Consider the following 23,300-nt stretch of genomic DNA (forward strand, 5'->3'; position numbering starts at 1 on the left):
CCATCACCTCAGCCCAAAATCTCCTGAAGATCATAAGCAACTTTAGCGAAGTCTCAGGATACAAAATCAATGTGCAAAAATCACAAGCATTCCTATACACCAATAACAGACAGAGAGCCAAATCATGAGTGAATTTCTATTCACAATTGCTGCAAAGAGAATAAAATACCTAGGAATACAACTAACAAAGGGCGTGAAGGACCTCTTCAAGAAGGACTACAAACCACTGTTCAAAGAAATAAGAGAGGACACAAACAGATGGAAAAACCTTCCATGCTCATGGTTAGGAAGAATCAATATCGTGAAAATGGCCAGACTGCCCAAAGTAATTTATAGATTCAAGGCTATCCCCATCAAGCTACCATTGACCTTCACAGAACTGGAAAAAAAAACACCTTAAACTTCATATGGAACCAAAAAATAGCCTGCATAGCCAAGACAACCCTAAGGAAAAAGAACAAAGCTGGAGGCATCACACTACCTGACTTCAAAGTATACTGCAAAGCTACAGTAATCAAAACAGCATGGTACTGGTACCAAAACAGAGATATAGACCAATGGAACAGAACAGAGGCCTCAGAAGTAACGCCACACATCTACAACCATCTGATCTTTGACAAACCTTACAAAACAAGCAATGGGAAAAGGAGTCCCTGTTTAATAAATGGCATTGGGAAAACTGACTAGCCATGGGCAGAAAGCTGAAACTGGACCCCTTCCTTACACCTTGTACAAAAATTAACTCCGGATGGATTAAAGATTCAAACATAAGACCTAAAACCATAAAAACCCTAGAAGAAAACCTAGGCAATACCATTCAGGACATAGGCATAGTCAAGGACTTCATGACTAAAACACCAAAAGCAATGGCAGAAAAAGCCAAAATAGACAAATAGGATCTAATTAAACTTAAGGGCTTCTATGCAGTAGAAGAAACAAGTATTAGCGTGAACTGGCAACCAACAGAATGGGAAAAAATTTTTGCAAGCTACCCCTCTGACAAAGCGCTAATATCAGAATCTACAAAGAACTTAAACAAATTTACAAGAAAAAAAAAAACATCAAAAAGTGGGTGAATGATATGAATGAACACTTTTCAAAAGAAGACATTTATGTGGCCAACAAACATATGATAAAATGTTCATCATCACTGGTCATTAGAGAAATGCAAATCAAAACCACATTGAGATACCATCTCATGCCAGTTAGAATAGTGATCATTAAAAAATCCTGAGACAACAGATGCTGGAGAGGATATGGAGAAATAGGAATGCTTTTACACTGTTGGTGGGAGTATAAATTAGTTCAGCCATTGTGGAAGACAGTGTGGCAATTCCTCAAGGATCTAGAAATAGAAATACCATTTGACCCAGCAATCCCATTACTGGGTATATACCCAGAGGATTATACATTGTTCTATTATTAAAACACATACACATGTATGTTCATTGTGGTACTGCTTACAATAGCAAAGACCTGGAACCAACCCAAATGCCCACTGATGATAGACTGGACAAGGAAAATGTGGCACATATGCACCATGGAATACTATGCTGCCATAAAAAGTATGAGTTAATGTCATTTGCAGGGACATGGATGAATCTGGAGACCATCATTCTCAGCAAACTGACGTAAGAACAGAAAACCAAACACTACATGTTCTCACTCATGGGTGGGTGTTGAACGATGAGAAAACATCGACACAGGGAGGGAAATATCACACAATGGGGTCTGGTAGGGGTTGGGGACTAGGAGAGGGATAGCGGGGAGTGGGGAGATTGGAGACAGATAACATTGGGAGAAATACCTAATGTAGGTGAAGGGGGGATGGAGGCAACAAACCACCATGGCATGTGTGTACCCGTGCAACAGTTTTGCAAGATCTGTACATGTACCCCAGAACTTAAAGTATAATAAAAAATATTTTAAAAAAGAACAGCATTATTGCATTATAACTGACACATAGACACAAAACTGCCCGTATTTAAAGTATACAATTTGATACAGTCATCAGTTTAATCAAGATAGTGAATATCTCCGTCACCCAAAAGTTTTATTTCAGCCTTTTAAAATTTCTCTCTTATGCCCTTTCCTGTCTACTCCACCTCTGTCCCAGGAAACCACTGATCTTCTTTCTGACACTGTGTGTTAAGTTGCATTTCCTAGAATTTTAAATAAATAAAATCGTTCAGTATGCTTTTTTCCTCTGGCTTCCTTAACTCAGCGTAATTATGCTAAGGTTCATACATGTTGTAGCATGTGTCAATATTTCTATTTATTGTTAAGCAGTACTGTATAGTATGAATACAGCACAAGCTGTTTATACATTCACCTGTTGGTGAACATTTGCATTGTTTCCACTTTTTGGCTATTATAAATAAGGTTATTATAAATGTTTATGTAAACCTTTGTATGGGCATATGCTTTAGTTTCTCTTGTGTAAATACCTAGGGATGAAATGGCTGGATCATATAGTAGGCATATGTTTAACATTATTAAAAGCTGCCAAACTGTTTTCCAAAGTAGGTTATACAATTTTCCATTCCCACCAAGAATGTGTGAGAATTCCACTTTCTCTACATTCTTACTAACACTTGATATGGTTAACTTCTTTAATTATACAATTCTAATGAGAGTATAGCAGTTCTCCATCTTGTTTTCATTTTATGTTTTCCTAATGACTAATGATATGGAACATATTTTATGTGTATAGTTGTCATCTCTATATATTCATGAAGGGCTGTTCATTAAAGGCTTTTCAAAATCATTTGCCCATTTTTTAGTTGGGTTGCTTTTTAAAAAATTATTACTAATTACTAGTGAAATTAAAACATTTTCTGCCTACTTATTCTATCAGTTATTGAGATAGCGTTAAATCTTCAATAATAATTGCATACTTGTCTAGTTCTCTTTGCAGTTCTAGCAGCTTTTATTTTATGTATTTTGAATTTCTGTTTTTAGGCATATAAAAATTTAGAATTGTTCATTATGTATTTTGAAATTCCGTTTTTAGGCACATAAAAATTTAGGACTGTTCATTCTTCTTGGTTAATTTTTTCATTTTTATTATGAAATTAGCTGTTTTGTCCTTGGCAATATTCTTTGCTCTGAAATCTACATTTTATGATATTATTAAGCTTTCCAACTTTCTTTTGGTTAGTTCTAACCTATCATTTTCCATTGTTTAATTCAATATATCTGTGTCTATCTATACACTGTGTTCCGTAAAGACAGCACAGAGTTGGATCTTGCTTTTTTATCCAATCTGATCACTCTTTTAATGGGGTGTGTAGGCCATTTACATTTAATGTGATTATCAATATGGTTCAGTTTATGTCTACCACCTTGCTATTTCTTTTCTATTTGTTCCATCAGGGTTTTTGGTCTCAAAATATCTTTATTTCACCTTCAATGTTGCAATATATTTTTGTTGGACATAGAATTCTAGATTGATAGTTTTTTTTCTTTGAGTAAAGATTTATCTCTACTGTCTTCCTATTTGCATTGTTTCTAATGAGAAATCTGATGGTAACTTTATCTTTCCCTGTTCCTATATTTTTCTCCATTGGCTTCTTCTGAGACTTTCTTTTTATCACTGTTTTTGAGCAATATAATCATGATGTGTCATGGTGTCATTTTCTTCATGTTTCTTGTGCTTGGAGTTGTGAACATAAAATAACATGGAGGCCAGGCTTCACAATCCTCTGAACAGACAAAGCCAATTAGGCCTCATAAGTGAAACTTAAGGTATTTCTTGTGAACACCTCTGATCATCATAAATCAGTCTTAAGTTGCCTTCTAAAGATGGTATAAGATGAGCACTTTCAACCAATCCTCTGCCATCTTGAAACCCTCATGATAATAACCCATAGTTTTAAAGGTTAAACAACTTCCCTGTTTTTGCTGTATAAGACAGCCTGTCACATCAGGCCTCTGAGCTTCCTCTTATGACTGGGTTTGAGGTCACCTAGTTCTTGAACTGTTATTTTGTATGCACAAAAAGCTTTAAAAATTTTTAATTTGATCTGATTTTATTTTTGACAGGATTCATTGGGCTTGTTAAATCTTTGGATACATTATTTTCATTACATTTGGAAATTTCTTCAACCATTGTATCTTCAAATGCTTTTTCTGTCCATTCCTTTTTATCTTCTTCATTGGAAAATCCACTAACACTTACATTAGGCTACTTGAAGTTGTTCTACAGGTTACTCATATGTTGTTTATTTATTTTAGACAATTTCTCTATGTGTTTCTTTTTAAATTGTTTCTATTGCTATGTCTCCAGTGTTGTTAATCTTTTATTCTATAATAATGAATCTACTCATAATTCCATATAGTTTGTTTTTCTCATCTCACACATTGAATTCTTTAGACAATTGATTTAGGTCTTTCTCAAGCATACGGAATACAGATGTAATTATTGATTTAATGTCTTTTCTAATTCTAGTATTTGTTGTCAGTTATATATTGATTTAATTAAAGGATTTGTTTTTTTTTCTTGGGTCATATTTTCCTGTTTCTTTGCATGTCTGGCAGTTATGGATTGGATGCCAGATAGTGTGAGTTTATTTTTGGGGGTGCTATTTTTTTTGAGATAGAGTCTTTCTCTGTCCCCCTGGTTGGAGTGCAGTGTAAAGATCTCAGCTCACTATAACCTCTGGCCTAGTGGGCTCAAGCGATTCTTCTGATTCAGCCTCCAGAGTAGCTGAGATTACAGGCACCTGCCACCGTGCTGGGCTATTTTTTGTATTTTTTAGTAGAGTTGTGGTTTCACCATGTTGGCCAGGCTGGTCTCGAGCTCCTGACCTCAGGTGATCCACCTGCCTTGGCCTCCCAGAGTGCTGGGATTACAGGTGTGAGCCACTGTGCCTGGTCGGTGCTGGATAGTTTCATAGTGCTATAAATATTCTTGAGCTTTGTTCTGAGACACAGTTAAGTTACATGGAAGCCGATTTTTTGTTTGTTTTTGTTTCTGGGTTTGTGTGTGTGTGTGTGTGTGTGTGTGTGTGTGTGTGTGTGTGTGTTTTGTTTTGTTTTTTTGCTTGAAGATTTCTTAGGTGCAACTGAAGCAACACTCAATCTAGGGTAATTATTCCCACCTATTTTGGCAAAACATTCCAGAGTACTTTACCTAATGTCCATGAATCTTCAGCCTTTCCACACTTGCTGATGAAAACAGAAACTACTACTGGCCTTGTGTGAAGGTTGGCCATTGTAACTTCTAAAGTTTTAAGTGATTCTTTCCTTAGCCTCAAGTAGTTTCCTCAAGTGCTTGAATTGATCACTACTCAGTCAAAAATATTTGAGGGAGACATTGTGCAAATCTCTGATTCTCTGAAAGTTGTAATTTTTGCTTTCTCTCCTACCTCACTTTCCCCCTACCCCAGTCTCTCTCCAGCTCTCTCCTCTGGTACTCCATCTTGAAAACTCCAGCTGCTTTTGTCTCTTTAGTCTCTCAGCTGAGTCAACAAAACTCAGGGAGCTGATCTTTTCCTGGGTTCCCCCTCCCTGCATTATATCCTGGAAATTCTTTCTTAGGCCTTGATTTTTTTAATATAAAAAAATGAAAATGTCTAAAACTAATTGGTAGGGTTATTTTAAAGAATGAGATCTGAAGTACATAATTAGTAAATATTCAATACATGAAAAATCCTTTTCCCATGCATAGCATTATATATTGTGTATACTTTCCTCAAGAATAATTTTCACAAATGACAGTTTGTTCACCACTTCTGAGTCAATCACAAAGAAGTCCATTTCTCCCTTTTGTTGTTCTGGGGCTCTTGGATCTCATAGCATCTTCTCTCACCAGTATGGTTGTCCTAGACAGGTTACCTGTCTCTCCCTTCATTTCTGCAAAACACCTCTAATGCTAGGGGAAATATTTGCTAGCCGACTTCATTAAGATTTACAGAGAGTAGTTATTATATACAATGAGAGGAAACTTTTAGTTCAGTTTTGGTTTTAATGGTTCTGAAAGCATCAGACATTTTTACCTACAAGAAAATTCTTGCTAGCTGTGTGAATTATTGGCAGGTCCTGGGGTTTTTCTCTGACTCCCACCTCGTGGCGTGTGTGTGTGTATGTGTGTGTGTGTGTGTGTGTGTGTGTGTGTGTGTGTGTATGTGTGTCTATCAGTCTATCTTTGTCTCTCTCCTCTTGCTTTCTTCTTATATCTTTCTGTGTACGTATTTCTTTTTCGTTTGTCCTTCTATTCCCTGATGTCATTTTCTGTATCTCTGTCTGTTAGTCTGTCTCTCCCTATATGTATCCCTTCTCTTATCGTTCCCTTTTTGATTTATTTAATTTCACACTCACCATTACCAAATTCATTTTACTCTTTCATGGAGGCCATCCTAGCTCTTTGACTTTTCCCAACCAGACCTTTGGCCTACTTATGCATATACTGACACTCAATATAGAGCTTTTGCTAAACAAAGACTCAAACATTTTTCCAGGTTTTAAACTTTCCCAACACAGAAAGCTGTCATAAACTTTGATATTACAGCCTTTCTTTTAGCATATCTGAGATTGACTTCAAGCTCACAGTAGAGTTAGCCAGATAAATTCACCTATTACTACAGGAAATCTAAAGAAACTTCCTCAAGTCGCCTTCTCTATGGTGGCCTTTGGAAGGTTTTCTACTTTACATTAAAGGAGAGCATCCTCAGGTTAATGATCCTACCTTAGGAAGCCATTTAAAATTTGTTAAAACCAGTGCAGGAGCTCTCCACACAGATCACTATGTTTTGGCTTTATTTTTAATTTTAAGTTTTACTTTTTTACTGCAGTGGTATGCTTCTGAGCAGAGAATCAGGTCGGGAAAGATAGGTAGGGAACTTCCTGAATTCTTGCCATTCTTTCAAATGACTAGCCGTCATGGCAAGAACTAAGATGAGTAATGCTGTTTAAACAGAGAAAGAGACAGGCACACTAGCTCACGCCTGTAATTCCAGCACTTTGAGAGGCTGAGGCGGGTGGATCACTTGAGGTCAGGAGTTTGAGACCAGTCTGGCCAATATGGTGAAACCCAGTCTTTATTAAAAACACAAAAATTAGCTGGGTATGGTGGCACCTGCTTGTAATCTCAGCTATTTAGGAGGCTGAGGCAGAAGAATTGCTTGAATTCTTTGTCTCTCTCCTCTTGAGACAGAGGTTGCAGTGAGCCAAGACTGCGCCACTGCATTCCAGCCTGGGTGACAGAGCAAGATTCTGTCAAGAGAAAGAGAAAGAGAAAGAAAGAAATTGGTAACTATGTGAGGTGTTGAATATGCTAATTAGCTTGATTGTGGTAATTAATTGACAATGTATACATAAATTATCAATTATACTTCAGTAACGCTGAATAAAAGGCAATATATTCCCTCATCTCAGCATCAATATTCACTGCCTTCATAGAATTTATCCCAGTGTGTAATTATATATGTATTTGTTTAACTGATTACAAACTATCTTCCTTACTAAACTATTACCTTCGTGAGGTCAAAAGACCATGTCTGATTTATGTACAATTCACTACCCAGTCTCTAGCCAGTATCTGCCCTTTTAAGCATTTGATAAATATTTATTATTGAATCTAGTTTGAGAAAGTTTCTTCCAGACACAAATTACTGTCCAATAAAATACAAGCAAAGTGTTATGTTCAACAGCTAGTTCCAACAGTACTGGTAAGAGAGAAGTTGATGTCTTTTCTGGATTATGCTATTGTTTTGGGGTTGTAAGTAATCAAAGATGATAATTGATGTTGCGCAAGCACCATTTCTTCTCAAATAAGGGAGAAGTACAAACCTTAGAGCTAACCGGAAGCAAGCATGTCCAGACAGAGGTCTTATTATGTTGGGGATTTTGCTGGGGGTATGATTGAAGAGGATGGCATGAGAGGAAGAGCAAAACAGGAAACAGATATTGACAGACCAACCCCAGATTAGAGAACCCTTGAACTCCCTATAGCCCTTGGGTAGATAGCTGTCTAGGAGAAGGGAAGTGTGTGGGTAGATATGTACCAAGTGGAATTATTAGGTCTATTGGAGGAATCAGGTCTACAAGAGAGCTCACATGAGTTTATTTTATCACAAAGGCTTGGTAGTAATAATTATGCTAAATTAAACCTGGAAGGATACAGACTAAAATGTCAACGATCTCTTGAGTACTGGGATTCTGAGTGATTTTTTTTTCTACTTTGTGCTTTTATGCATTTCCTCAATTTTTCTACAATGAACACATAATATATCATCAGAAAGTTTTAAAAATGTACAACTTTTTTCATTTGTTTGGTGCAAACTATTTGTTTTGTAATCTCCTGGAATGCAAATGAAAATCTACCCTAGGAAGCATACACTTTAAGTATTACTGAGTTAGCAGGTAATTTGGCAGCCTTAATGCTTGAAATATATCATTGATGTTAGAGCACTTAAGCTATTAAAAATTTTTTTAACTTAAACTTTCAGAAGAGTGTATTTTCTTCCATTTTTGACACAGTACTAATTTTTGGCTTGAAGTTTTATAGCTTAACATGCCACCTGACCTCTATACCTTCTATTTGACCTAATGAATCTATAGATCATTTTAATGAACTCATTTGACTAGAGAAAATCCTTACATGTCAATTTTCAATGTTAAATGAATTCTGTTCTAAAGACTAATAATTGCATTGGAAGCTGATTATAAAATTGTGCTATTAATTTGGACATTTTATATTCACTTCAGACTTTCTATATTATTATGTTTTATTATCCATGCTGCAGAATATAAATAAATGTGTTTTATTATTTGCTTGGGATTTTAACTAAGGCTTAATGGATTTTATTCTGGCATACTTTAATGTCCCCCAAATTCTTCTACTTGCAAAGTACTTTAGTTACAAATGAGCCAATTTCCATTAACATACTTCCTTTACACTGCAAAGTATCTGCTTTAGAACGGGCATATTTTGAAACTAAAATAAAAGCCCAACTAGTTGGCATCAGCTTTTGTCTTGCTAGTACCATTTCTATCAACATTTTTTGGAAATTGAATTAATCTGTTATATTTGAAATGTCATTGTTTTCCTCTCTGGTTACTGCTGTTCCAAATCTTTTAAACATCACAGTAAATCACAGAGTTCCTCTAGACTTGGATGCCCAATACAAGAGCCACTAACCACGTGTGGCTTTTGAGAACTTGAAATGTGGCTGCTCCAAATTGAGATGTGCTGAAAGCATAAAACAACAGCATTTTAAAGGCCTACTATGCAAAAATGAATGGAAACGTCTTACTGATACATGTTGAAATGGCGATATTTTAGTTATATTTTGTTAAATAAAATGCATTATTAAAATTCATCTCACCTTTTTATTTTTCCCTTTTTAATGCAGCTACTAGAAAATTTAAAATTGCATTTATGACTCATATTTGTGGTTCATATTATATTTCTGTTAGACAGTGATACTTTAGAGCTTGTTTCTTCACCAAGGAGACAAGCTCAACCAAAATATGTTGGTGAATGAAGCCTCCAGTCCCTACATACATGAAACCTTGTCAAGGTAATATCCACCCAAGCTATCTCCCATTACATCAGTGTTCACTGGACCTCACTGAGATTTCTTGCTGAATGGCAGCATGGGAATTTTATCTTGTCTTACCTTTGGATTTGCTTTTGAGAAACATTTCCTGTCAACCATTGGCAAATGTGAATCCAGTCATTTTTCATTAGATGAGGCTGAGTCCTTATACAATAAGGGTTAGCACAGCAAACCAGCATACAAGAATTTAAAATCAGCAATCAAGAGCTTAGTGAAACAGAAAATCACTTGCTTGAGCTAACAGTGGTTGCTGGTGTCTGCAATTTAGTATGTGTTTAGATGTGCTTTCAATCCACACGAGTCAGCATGACATGTAAGAACACATCCATATCATCATAGCTTCTCCAGATTGTTGTCAAGAGCTTTTACTTTTTACAAAAAGTTTTCAGAGCCTGAGACACTCTTAAGCATGCACATATTATTGCTTTTTTTTCTTTAAGGTTTGTGATGCAGAAGAAATAATAAATACCTAAATTGAAAGCAAGGGCTTGACATTCTTGAGTTTCTTACGTAACTGAAATATTGTTTAAAAGTGGAAGGCTCCATAGAAGTGTCTTTTAAAAAAGATTGTCTGGAAACATAGGAGTATAGTAGCACTAATAAGTTGAAATACCCTCTTGTCATGGTAATTTTATTGATGAAAACTGACATTTAGTTTAAAAATAGTAAATATAAAAACATTAGATTGAATTATACTAATTTTTATTAGAGATATAAACTGTTAGTAGCTCTTAAGTATTTTAATTTATAGGTTGTCACTTCTAATATATTTTAATACTCACTAGATTTATTAATATTTTTAAACCTGCTATCATATAAATAACTAATTATTTTACATGTCTGTTTTCATGATTGTTTTTAGGAGAACATGATTTAGAATTTGTTTGAAAATTCTCTCTCTCTCTCTTTTGAGACAATTCTCTCTCTCTCTCTCTCTCTCTCTCTCTCTCTCTCTCTCTGTCTCTCTCGCCCAGGCTGGAGTGCAGTGGCGTGGTGTGGTCACAGCTCACTGCAACCTCCACCTCCCAGGTTCAAGCAATCCTCCCACCTCAGCCTCTAGAGTAGCTGGGACTACAGGCACACACCACCACATCTGGCTAATGGTTTTTTTGTATTTTTTAGAGAGACAGAGTTTTACCATGTTTGGCGTGAGTACAAGAACATGTAAAAAACAAAATCAAACAAAAAAACAGCCCACAACAAATCTACCAAGGTTTCTTCCATCTTAGAGCTCTACCTGAAGTAGGGATAGATACATTAGTTCTTTCTCATTTCATGGTCCAAGAGGACTGCTGAAACTTCAGCCATCACATTAATTTTCTAGGCAAGAATCAGTAGAAGTAGGCAAGGGCAAATGGGCTTATTTGGCTTGCCATCTCATTCTAATGAGCTTTCCCTAAAGTCTCACTAAAACACTTGTACGTACATTCCATTAACCACCCCTGGCTACAAGAGATAATAGGAAATATGGTCTTTTATATAATACCTCATGCCTAAATAAAATCAGAGTTCTGATGCTATGGAAGTGGATATTGAGACAATAACCAGCAGTATTAGACACATTAATCAAAGCTACCAACTTTCAGTTTGCTCTGATTGTTGACCAGTGTTATCAAACATCCAAACTTTTTGGAAGAAACTACAAACAGAAATTTTATGTGCTATCTCCTGTACTTTAAATGTTAGCATCCCATTCAATTTTTTACAATTTTTATTATAAAATAATTTTAGGCCTACAGAGAACTTGCAAAAAAAATAGTATAAATATTTCTATATATTCTTCATCCCTAATGTTAACATTTTGTGTAACCATAGTACAATTACCCAAAATTGAAATTTTTAATTGGAATTGGAATTTTCAATTGGCACAATACTATAAATGAAGAGTTGGCATTATTCTGTAATGAGCCAGATAGTAACCATTTTAGGTGTCTGTCACTACTACTTAACTCTGCTGTTGTAGTGAGAAATTAGTCATAGACAATCATAAAAAAAGGAAGGTATCTGTGTTCCAATAAAACTTTATTTACCAAAAAACACAGGTCCAAGAAGGATTTGGATATGGGCTATAGTTTGCCAACTCCTGCTGTAAACTAAACTTACAGACCTTCTTTGATTTCATCAGTTTTCTCATTAAGATCCTTTCTCTGTTCAATCCAAGATCCAAAATGTATTTAGTTGTTATGTCTCCTTAGTCTCTTGCAATCTGAATTACTTTTCCCTTTTCTTTTGTGAATTTGACTCTTTTGAAGTGTGATTTGTAAAATATCCTTCAATTTGGATTAGTCTGATGGCTTCTTGTGATTAAATTGAGGTTATCTGTAATACAGGTGTGTACACATGCATGGGTTAGTATAGATATATGTGTATATATTTCCTAACTCTGAGAGAACCTACAGTCAATGACACTATGATGGCAAAGAGTGCACCTCTTTGTGCACCTTTGTTTTAGTTTATTTGTGTGCAAAGTTTGTTGTGTGCAAAGAATGCACCTCATGAGTGTACCTCTTGTTTTAGTTTATTTGTGCTGCTGTAACAAAGTACCTGGGATTGGGTGACTTAGAAACAACAGAAATTTATTTCTTGTGTTTCCGGAGTCTGGGAAATCCGAGATCAAAGAGTCACCAGGTTCAGCATCTGGTGGAGGCTCCTTCCTCAACGATGGCACCATCTCGTTATCTTCACATGGTGAAAGGAATAGAAGGGCAAAAGCATCTCTCTGAAGCCTCTTTGATGGGCACTGATCCTGTCCATGAGGGCAGGGCCCTCATTGCCTAATCACTTCCAAGGGCCCCACCTCTTAATATTATCACCTTGAGGGTTAAGTTCCAACATGTAAATTTTGGGAGGACATATACATTCAAACTGTTGCACCTAGCACCCAGATATTGGTGGTTTGTAAAGCAATTCTTCTGCCTCAGCCTCCCGAGCAGCTAGGATTATAGGTCTGTGCTAAAGGTCTGTGCTACCCTGCTTGGCTAAGTTGTTTTCGTATTTTAAGTAGAGATGAGGTTTCACCACATTGGCTAGGATGGTCTCGAACTCCTGACCTTAGATGATCCACCTGCCTCGGCCTACAAAAGCGCTGGGATTACAAGCATAAGCCACCATTCCTGGCTGACATTCTTGCTCCTGTATAACTGTGGAGCCTTTAGGGAGCACTCTGGCATACTAGGAGAGTCTGGATCACTATTAAGTGATGCCAAGCCCCAGACCTCCAATTGACCCAAGGGAAGAGGAGCCCATGTAATGTGGGGAAACCCTTTAGATACAGGGCTTAATCCTTATGCTGTGCCACAGAGGTCTTTGGCAGACTCTAGAAGACCAAGGGCCAATTTTTAACATAATGTTTTATTTTGCATATTTATTGAGATAAAATTTATGAAACATACAATTAACTCTTTTAAAATAGCAAGTTTTAAATTGTTATATTTTACCATTTTAGGTATCAGATTAAATTTAAGTTAATTTCTGTATAACTTAAGCACGGGAATTAAAATAGCTTTTCTAAACTTAATGTTGTGTAGTATCTTAGAGTATCTAAAGTTCTCGCACATACCTCATTGTATTTAATCCTCTGAAAATCGAGTGAATAGATGCAATAGAGTAAGTACATGCTGTTATTACCTTGGTTTTATGATGAGGAAGCCCAGAGACAGGACAGTTCAGTCAATTAAGTTTAAAAAGCAAGAACAATGGGCTAGAACCTGGGGCATCTAGTTGATACAAGCTTTAAGTGCTTTTTCTATTGAAGCAGAAAACCAGTATATCTAAACATAATTGTTCACTTGGCTCTTTAGTGTAAAGAACAGTTACTCCAAAAATAAAAGCTGACACATTATAAACTGCTCTCTGAAAGAAAAAAAATTACATGAGAATATTATAGTTCATAGTCCTAGAAAGCTCAATTCTTCTATTATCTCAAGGGAAATGTCTCAAAGAGGCCAGAAACTCAGGCCTGATATTTTCCTGTAGGAAAAGGTGAGGATGTTTTTGAAAACTGAGTTTTCTTATTACCTGAAAAGAAAAATAAAATAGTGTTCAATCTGTATTTGGGGAAATCCCAAAACAGCATGTAGTTCTGCATGCTCTGAGACCTTTCCCTAGAGAAGATTTCCTGCAGTTGACAAACGCATAAATAATTTCTGCAGAAATGCAGTCCCGTATGTCATTTTCCTTGTTTTAAATGAAAGAAAATCCATTTGTGAGTGGATTAGGTTTTCTATACCCCAAAAGTTATTTGTTCAATGTTTTAAAGTTTCTATTATGCTGCTTTCTCCTCTAGATGCAGAATATACCTTATTCCAACAGCGAAGGAAAAGAAAAGATGCTGAGCTCCGGCTATAAATATTTTATCGTATATAGAGACAAAGATCACAAGGGGGCAGATGAGTAGCAGGAAACAAATGTAATGTTGTTTTCAAATCCTCAGAGGAGGTTTATATTAAACTGTCTCTTCCAGCTTGTTTTCTGCTTGGCTTTTACACTGTCAAACCCGGTAATGGAACCCTTTTGTGTACTTGGAGTTTACCTACTGGATGAGTAGTGCAGCATCTAACTGAAAGTGTTAAAATTATCCATGTTATAAAGAAAAATAGGCAGATTGATGAAGACATATTTCTAAGAAGGATGATCCATATTTTTGGGGTGGGGGAAGAAAGGTTCTATCTTAGTAAAGACAATAGGTTAAAAAATATGTTGTGTGTTGGGTTTTCTCAATTCAGTTTATTCTTTTTCTCCTCTTACTCTAATGCCTCAGAGTAGTTGGAAGGTCTTAACCTAATGGGACTTAGCATCTTTCATGATTTCATAACCAATTGGAGCTTTTTTTTTTTTTTTTTTGCCAGAACTCAATATCAATGAGGACAAGGTCTTGAGCCCACTCTCCCTGAGTCAGGGACAAAGTCCTATTTTCCTAACGTAATGGCACAGACCAGTATCAAACTTACTGCTCATAAAATTGCATTCCTGGGTACAAGGAAAAGTGGATGAAAGGATGAGTAATACAACAGCTGTTCTAAAATTGCAGATCTGATGGAACCCTTCCTGTCTCTAAATTACCTTGAAAGATATTTACATACAGGGCTGCCATTCCTGAACGTGAGGAGGGGAGAAAAGCATGCAGAGACTGTTTATATTAGTAGAGCTGATAGTAAATCTTCCTTTTGTTTTATATACAATAGAATTTTAGAATTTAAAATTTTTAGAGTTTAAGTTTTAGTTTTTTTTTTTTGTTTGTTTGCGGACAGTATGTTTAATTGCTAGACTGCTAAGGACGTAGCAAGCCCTGGTGTCCCTGGCCCTAGAACATAGGGATCAAACACAGTCTTTTCCTCCAATGGGGAAGAACAAGAAAATAGAGTAAGTTTCAAAAGGAGAAAATGACCCTCTAGCTCAGTGTAGAAAAGTACCCAATCACTTACTCTGACCTCAAGATTGTAGCCAAAAATGAGCATGATTATTTTGATCTCTAAATAAGAAGTTGCTATATTAAGTATATTATACTGCATTATGTTATGTTATTTATTTATTTTATTTTTTAAAGGATGAATGGGAGTTTTCTAGACAGGTAAAGTGGTTCATTGTTTGAGAGAGCTGGGCTTTTGACAAATATTCCATGGTGGCTAGTACTGATTTTCACTCCCAGTGGATATGCCTTCCATTATGGCATAATGAGAAATAGGAGCCAGAAAAGCAGGCTGGTTTCAAACTGCATTGGCAAACTTGAGGTTAGGATATTGGGTCCATGTAATTTTTTTTTTTTTTTTTTTGAGACAGTTTCACATTTGTTGCCCAGGCAACAATGGCTTGATCTCAGCTTACCACAACCTCCGCCTCCCAAGCTCAAGTGATTCTCCTGCCTCAGCCTCCCGAGTAGCTGGGACCACAGGCATGTGCCACTATGCCCTTCCAATTCTGCGTTCCTAGTAGACATAGAGTTTCTTTTTTTTTCTTTTTCTTTTTTTTAAAGATGGGGTTTCACCATGTTGGCCAGGCCGGTCCCGAACTCCCAACCCTAATTTTAGAGTTTAGTTTTTAAACTCTAAAATTCTATTGTATATAAAATAGAAGGAAGGCTTATTAACTCTGAGATATGAATATATTATTTATATTGATCATTTACCAATGTGCCTAATATTCATATCTCAGAGTCAGGTGCCATTTGTAATGCAGTTGTTATATGTTTTGACTGCATACATGAATGAGCATGTGATGGCCAACATCCCCAATATAGAAGTAAAATGTCCAGAGAACCTATGTAAATGAAGTATGCAAAATGGTGTCTGGGTACGGTGGCTCACACCTGTAATCCCAGCATTTTGGGAGGCTGAAGCGGATGCATCACCTAAGGTCAGGATTTGGAGACCAGCCTGGCCAACAGGGCGAAACCCTGGCTCTACTAAAAATATAAAAATTAGCCAGGCATGGTGGCGGGCACCTGTAATCCCAGCTACTCCGGAGGCTGAGGCAGGAGAATCATCTGAACTGGGGAAGTGGAGGTTGGAGTGAGCCAAGATATTGCCATTGCACTCCAGCCTGGGCAACAGAATGAGAAAAAAAAATGGCATAAACTTATGTGAAACTTAGTTATGCTTCTCTGTTTGTTGTACCCCTTTTTAGAACACACGCACACATCAAACCACAGAGATGCTTATCTTGCTTGTGAGTCAAAATGTGGGTAAGCTAGGACATTTAGGATATTTGTTTGCTTGTTTGTTTCTTTTTCAAATTATTCAGCTAGCAGGTCACTGATTTTTGGCTCAAAGAGCTAAAAATCAATGACTAAAATGCTGCTGGGAATGGTTTTGTACTTGGTAAAAAATACATGCTAATTTTTTTACTATTCATTATTGGCTAGGTACTCTACATGGGCTATCTAATTTTATACTAAAGACCACTCCACTTTACAGAAAATGATATTCATCTGCATCTTTCAGATGAGTAAATAATCTCAAGGAATAAAAAATTGCCTCAAATCATGCAACTAGTAAAAGGTGAAGCCAGTCTATGGATACAAAGCCAACTCCTTCCTCTGGAAGGTTGGAAATGCAAACACTAAATTTAATTAACATCTATACCGTCTGTTAAGATGTGCATTATCAACATGTTCAGCATGGTGTAGCTGTTACCTGAACACAGTCTACTAAACATTCAGCATTCAGATTTCTTTTACTTTTTTCTTTTTCTTTTCTTTTCTTTTTTTCTTTTTTGATACAAGGTGTGGGTCTGTCACCCAGGCTGGAGTACAGTGGTGTGATGATCTCAGCTCACTGAAACCTCTACCTCCCAGGCTCAATCCATGCCCCTACCTCAGCCTCCCAAGTAGCTGGGACTACAGAAACACATTGCTACACCTGGCTCATTTTTACATTTTTTGTGGAGGCGGGGGTTCACCATGTTGCCCAGGCTGGTCTTGAACCCATGAGTTCAAGTGATCAACTCGTCTCTGCCTCCCAAAGTGCTGAGATTACAGGGTGACTCAACACACCTGACCCTCAGATTGCTTTTTAAAAGTCAGTAATGGTTATATGGCTTTAGCAGAGATATATGGGTAAAGGCTTCTTAATGGCATGTTTTAAGAGAAAGAAATATGAGAGGAGAGTTTTAGTGATGTTTTGAAGATGTCTTAAAGTAATTTTATGATACTTAATATTTCTTTGTTTAATTTGGCTATTTGTAGTATAAATAGAAAATTAAAAGTAGTATTAATTCTTAGAAAATAAACTCAAATGGTTAATTATATAGAAAATGTAATATAATGATGCTAATAAAGGACAGACATTTATAAAATGCATTTAGTTTTCTTTTTCTGGGTCAAAGTATTAATTCTGTCAAATATATTGAATTATCTTATTATTATGTAGGGGACCCACATGATTATATCAATTTTAAAATTGCACTCCATGACAAGGTGATTTGTTTGCTGATACTCTAAACTATTTGAATAGGGTATCAAAGGACGCAGAAAAGAAAGTATGTCTACTTATATTTTAGCCTATTTAGAACTAATTTAAAAGCAGCTGTCAGAACCAGCCTTCTAGATTTCTTGTTGCCTGTGTAAGGCATTGCTTTTTACTAAGTCTTACAGAGCCTAGCAATAATAGTTTAAAACATAGAGCATGCTTTTGAGAAGATAATTTTAGCAACAAATTACTTTCTCTAAAGTACAAGTAACTTGATATTAAAGGTAACCATTTAAAAATATTGAGAAGTAAACTTAATTGAAAAATCTTCATGACACCATTAAAACAGAAATTAATATTTCTAAGGGGGTCTTAAACATTTTTCAAATGCACTGGAAACTAGACATGTAAAGTATGATCCCTCCATTGTACCTCTCACAGAGTACTGATATTTTTACAGAAAATACAAGGAACTAAGTATGGACATTCTGTACCTGCAGTTAAATGGTGCATATAATGAAATAAAAGTTGGCATTTCTTCTTCTTATCCAGGGAGAAAAGTGGAGCAATTTTCTAGGAGTTTAGGTTGACCTATAATGGACAAGATGAATTATTAACCTTTAATTATTTTAAGGAAAATTTTCTTTGAACTTGTCTGAAAATTGGAGAAGCAATAATTAATATCATGCAGAAGAAAATACCCAGGCTCTGGAATTGTATTTTTTATAGATATATTATAATTGTACATATATTGGGGGTATATGTGATGTTTTGATACATGTATACAATGTGTAAAAATAAAGTCAAGGTATTGAGATATCCATCACCTCAAACCTTTTCTTTGTATTGGGAACATTACAATTCTTCTTTTCCAGTTATTTTGACATATACTGTAAATTACTGTTAACTGTAATTTTCCTACGGCACTCCCAAATATTAGAACTTATTTCTTCAATCTAACTGTATTTTCATACTTCTCTTCATTTCTCTTTCTCTGCACTTTACTTCCCAGTCTCTGGAAACCGTAATTCTACCATCTACCTCCATGAGATCTACTTTTTTTTAGCTACCATGTATGAGTGAGAACATATTCTTTGCTGGCTTGTTTCACTTAACATAACAACCTGCAGTCCCATCCATATTACTGCCAATGACAGGAATTAATTCCTTTTTGTGACTGAATAGTATTTGATTGTATACCTATACCACATTTTCTTTATCCATTTTTTGAGTGATGGAAACTTATGTTGATTCCATATCTTGACTATTATGAATAGCACTGAAATAAACATGGGTATGCAGATATCTATTCAATACAATGATTTTCTTTCTTTTGCATATATACTTAGCAGCGGGATAGCTGGATTGTATGGTAGTTCTATTTTTAGTCTTTTGAGAAACTTCCATACTGTTTTCCATAAAGGCGGTACTACTTTATATTCCCACTAACAGCATACAAGCGTTTCTCTGTCTCTGTATCTTTGCCAGCATTTGTTATTTTTTGTCTTTTTGATAATAGCCATTCTAACTGGAGTGAGATAATATCTCATTTTGGTTTTGATTTGCATTTCCCTGATGATTAGTGATGTTGAGCATATTTTTAAACACCTATTGGGCATTTGTATGTCTTCTTTTAAGAAACATCTATTTAGGTATTTTGTCCATTTTTAGTTGGATTATTGTTTGCTATTGAGTTGTTTGAGTTTCTAATATATTCTGGTTATTAACCTCTTGTCAGATGAATAGTTTGCAAATATCTTCTCCCATATTATAGAGTGTCTCTTTACTTTGTCGAATGTTTCCTTTGCTGTTCAGAAGTTTTTCAGCATGATGTAATACCACTTTTATACTTTTGTTTTTGTTGCCTGTTCTTTTGAGGTCTTACCCAAAAAATCTTCGCCTAGACCAATATCTTGTAATGTTTCCTCAGTGTTTTATTTTTGTAGTTTCATAGTTTAGGTTTGACATTTAAATCTTTAATCAATTTTAAGTTGACTCTTGTATATAGTGAGAGAGAAGGGTCTAGTTTCATTCTTCTGTATATGTATATCCAGTCTTCCTAGCATCATTTATTAAAGAGACTGTCCTTTTCTCAGTGTATGTTCTTGGAGCCTTTTGCAAAATTAGTTGGCTTTAAGTGCATGGATTTATTTTTGTGACCTTTATTCTGTTCCATTCATTGGCATGTCTGTTTTCATGCTAGTGCTATGTTGGTTTTGGTTACTATAGCTTTGCAGTATAATCTGAAATCAAGTTCTTTAATGCCTCCAGTTATGTTCTTTCTGCTCAGGATTGCTTTAGTTATTTGGAGTCTTTTATGTTTCTCCATTAATTTTGGATTCCTTTTCTATTTCTGCAAAGAATGTTATTAATATTTTGATAGGATTGCTGAAATTTGTCTTTTTAATAGGTCAGCAGAGAATATAGGAAATGATATTTGCTTTTAGTTCCTGGGCCTTTCATAAAGAATATAAGATCTGTGTGTAGTTCCTTTCTACCCTATCTATAATATTTATTATTTACTCATTTAAATGGCAGGGCTATACTGAACCATAAACAAGGTTGGGAATTTGTATAATCTGCATATAACTGTGATTCAGCAATATGTATATAGTGGATTCTCATTATCTGTGATTTCATATTTCCAAATTCACTTTCTCATATATTTTACATTTTTGTGCTTAATGTTGGTGATTCCATGTTTTGAAATGGCCCCAAAGAGTAGTGCTGACATGCTGTCTCATGTTCCTAAGCACAATAGGCTGTCACGCACTTTATGGAGGAAACAGGTGTGTTAGAAATTCTTTGTTGAGGCGTAAGATACAGTGCCGTTGATTTGAGTTCCATCTTAATCAATCAACAATATGTGTTATGTAAGATGTCTTTAAACAGCAACATACATAAAACAAAGTTATGTATTGATTATTTGACAAAAAAATTTGGAGCCAGAGACTTGCAGAAACCTAACCCTCTATTTCTTCTAGGAAAATGCTTCACTATTTGCTAATTCAGTGTGTGTGGTGACTTCATAAATCACAACTACTGCAAATATCAAGAATCGACTATATTGAAAATGTATTGTTACCAGTTAATGGGCTAGGCCCCAGAGATTCAGGGACCAAAGGCAAAGTGCTTGGCCCCACAAGGATCACCATCTATTGGAAAGATGGATTTGCAATAGAATGATTATACAGAGTGGAGAAAATGCTGTGGTATAGATGCAACCAAGGTACTAAGAGCAGTCTAACCCTACCTGGGGTGTCCAGATAATGATATACAGATCCATAACTGCATGCCTAAGAAAATGATAGAAACAATAAAAAATAATGTGCTTCATGTGGGAGAATGTAAAGTAAATGTGGCTTTATGTTTAATTTTAAGCACAGCATAATGTTGGTGGGGTTCTGAATCATTTTGGTACTATGTTGTCACAGAAATACACCGTGGTGAAATATTTCCACCTCCTGCCAAAATGAACATTGAGAAAAAATGAAGAAGGCTGACAAACACCAATGAAAAGTTGCAGAATAGAAATAGCCACACTTTTCTGGAGTCTTTAATTCATCTACAGCCATCACATAAAGGTAGGGAAATAAATCACCTTATGGTTTTGTCCTTTTAAAATGTATTTTAAAGTAAACAATACTAAAAACACAGAAACATGCATGTATTGAGTCAACAATATTCATTGTGTGACTGCTATAGGACTGCTATAGTGCCTGTTGCAGGCAGTGGAAACTAAAAGGGCAAGGTTATGGCCTTGCAGAAGCCCACTTTCCAGGGGAAAGGGTAAGTAAATAAATGAAAGGGAAACTGGTAATCACTGATAATGTTTGTGAACATGATAAGCAGGTTAACAAGATAAGGGGTGACTGAGAGACTACTTTAGTTGAGTGTCAGAGCAGACCACTTAAGAGAATTTGAGCTAGGAACTGAGTGATAGAAAAAAGACAGCCACATAGGGTTTGAAGATTGTGCCTTCCATGTGTAATGAACCAGGATCTACGTGGATATATTCAAGGTTTGGAAAACAGGCCGGTATCACTTTAAGAGAGGGGCTTTGGAGAAACAGGACGTAGGAGATGAAGCTGGAGAGCTGTATAGATGTGGGAAAATGTCTTCATTTTATTTCAATAAAGGTGGAAGTCATTGGAGAGTCATTAGCAGGCTAATGAAAGAATTTATATATTTTTTAAAGGTCATTCTTCTTTATTGTAGCCAGCTAGTATGTATGGGGGTTTCAGGAGCTGAAAACAGGGTGCTCTTATCCATGTAAGAGATACTGCTGACTTGGCTCAGGGATGTGGCATTGGAGATGGATGAATTTGAAAGATATTTTGTGTCTGCTTCAGAACATAGATGACTACCCAAACTCTTTATGAATCTCCAAATATAATTCTAATTTCCATATGCAGGATATGCTGTCTATTTGTGTTTTAATACACAATAATCAGTTTGTAATTTATTCCACTGTTTCAAAGAACTGCTTATGATGTATATGTTTGTGGCCTGCTTCTGAAACTTAGAGGATATTGATGTCAAATTGTGAAAAGAAAGAATATTCTGCCCTGAAATCTCATATTCTACATGGGTTATCTTGTAACATTCAAGAGGCTTGAGCTTTCCAAATGTGTAGCTCCTCTTCTACTTCCTGGGTGACTCCTGACTTCTAAGAACATTGTTGCTCAAGCCACTGAGAGGCAGCCTGTGGGAAGGGTGTCCTTCTAGATGAGAAACATGAGTTTTTTAAGGACTAGTGGCTTAGGTCAGTCAAGCATAATTTCAGGACTACAACTTTCATACTAGGTTTTTCTGAGATGGAATGTTGAAGGTAAAACTGAAATCCAACTTCAAATTGGTTCTTTAAAATGATGAGAATATATGGATTTAAGCAATGGTTACCAGAAAAACTTATTATCTGTGAAGTAAGAGTTTCACTTCTTGGATCATGTAACCATTGTGCAATGTCCATAGGGGAGGGAAGGGAGGATAAGAAATGTATGCAATGACCTTGTAGGTCCAAATTTGCAAGAAGCCAACAGCTACTTTTGGAAGGTGGACCACCCTAATGTCTATGTTCAGAAGAGTTATTTATGATAGCTCAACGGAACAGTATTTTAAGATCTCAGCAAAGTGCAGCTTGCTTTCCAATATTCATAACAGTCTGAAATGGTTCTAAACTTGTAAGGTGTAGGAATTCTTCCTTCCTCCACCCCAGATCCTTCTGTAAAGCTTTTGGTCATTAGAAAACCACCCCAATGCAGCAGTTATACAGTGTTGGATAATTAAAAAGTCTCATGAGACTCTACAACTTCACAGGGGAGCCAAGGCTCAAGCTTATTGAGGGGTATTTTTTTTTTACCCCACAGCTCAGGTAGCTAAAAGCAACCTTTGTTAACAAGTTAACAGGTACAAACCATCAAACCATAGAGTTTTGATGGTACGGGATGCTGGTGGGGTTTTAGACTTTTCACAGCACATTATAAATCACTAGCTAGCACATTTTACTTCTGGCTTGCTCAAAATCAATACCATGTTTCCAGGTACCCATCAAGATAAGCAAAGAGCTATGCATGGTGCACAAGTTAACCCTTTCCTCATATGCTTAGAGAATTGAGCCAGGATGAAAGCAGAGAAGACCTAAAGAGGGCATACCCCATTCTGGGATTAGTCTTATCATCTGCTGGACTAGGTACAACTCTTTGATTAGCTGGAGAGATCATTAACATGCTAGGCCTTTCAAGTGGAAGTCAAAGTTTCTTAAGAAATTATTGGATTCTGAAGCAACAAGACTAACATAACCTAGAAAGAGTAATGGTGCCTTAGGTTGATA

The 23,300-nt window shown here is 36.1% G+C and overlaps 1 protein-coding gene across 1 annotated transcript in view; it reads left to right on the top strand.

Moving 5' to 3' along the window:
* The window catches only part of PAK5 (p21 (RAC1) activated kinase 5), a 273,491-nt gene that overhangs the window by 100,666 nt on the left and 149,525 nt on the right, over positions 1 to 23,300 (top strand). The window contains exon 2 of the mRNA XM_003933206.4: positions 20,902 to 21,051. The gene's annotated coding sequence lies outside the window, so the exon portion shown is untranslated. The remainder of the gene's footprint in view (positions 1 to 20,901; positions 21,052 to 23,300) is intronic.

This window comes from Saimiri boliviensis, chromosome 9 (assembly GCF_048565385.1).
Source record: "Saimiri boliviensis isolate mSaiBol1 chromosome 9, mSaiBol1.pri, whole genome shotgun sequence".
Classification (NCBI taxonomy): Eukaryota; Metazoa; Chordata; class Mammalia; order Primates; family Cebidae; genus Saimiri; species Saimiri boliviensis.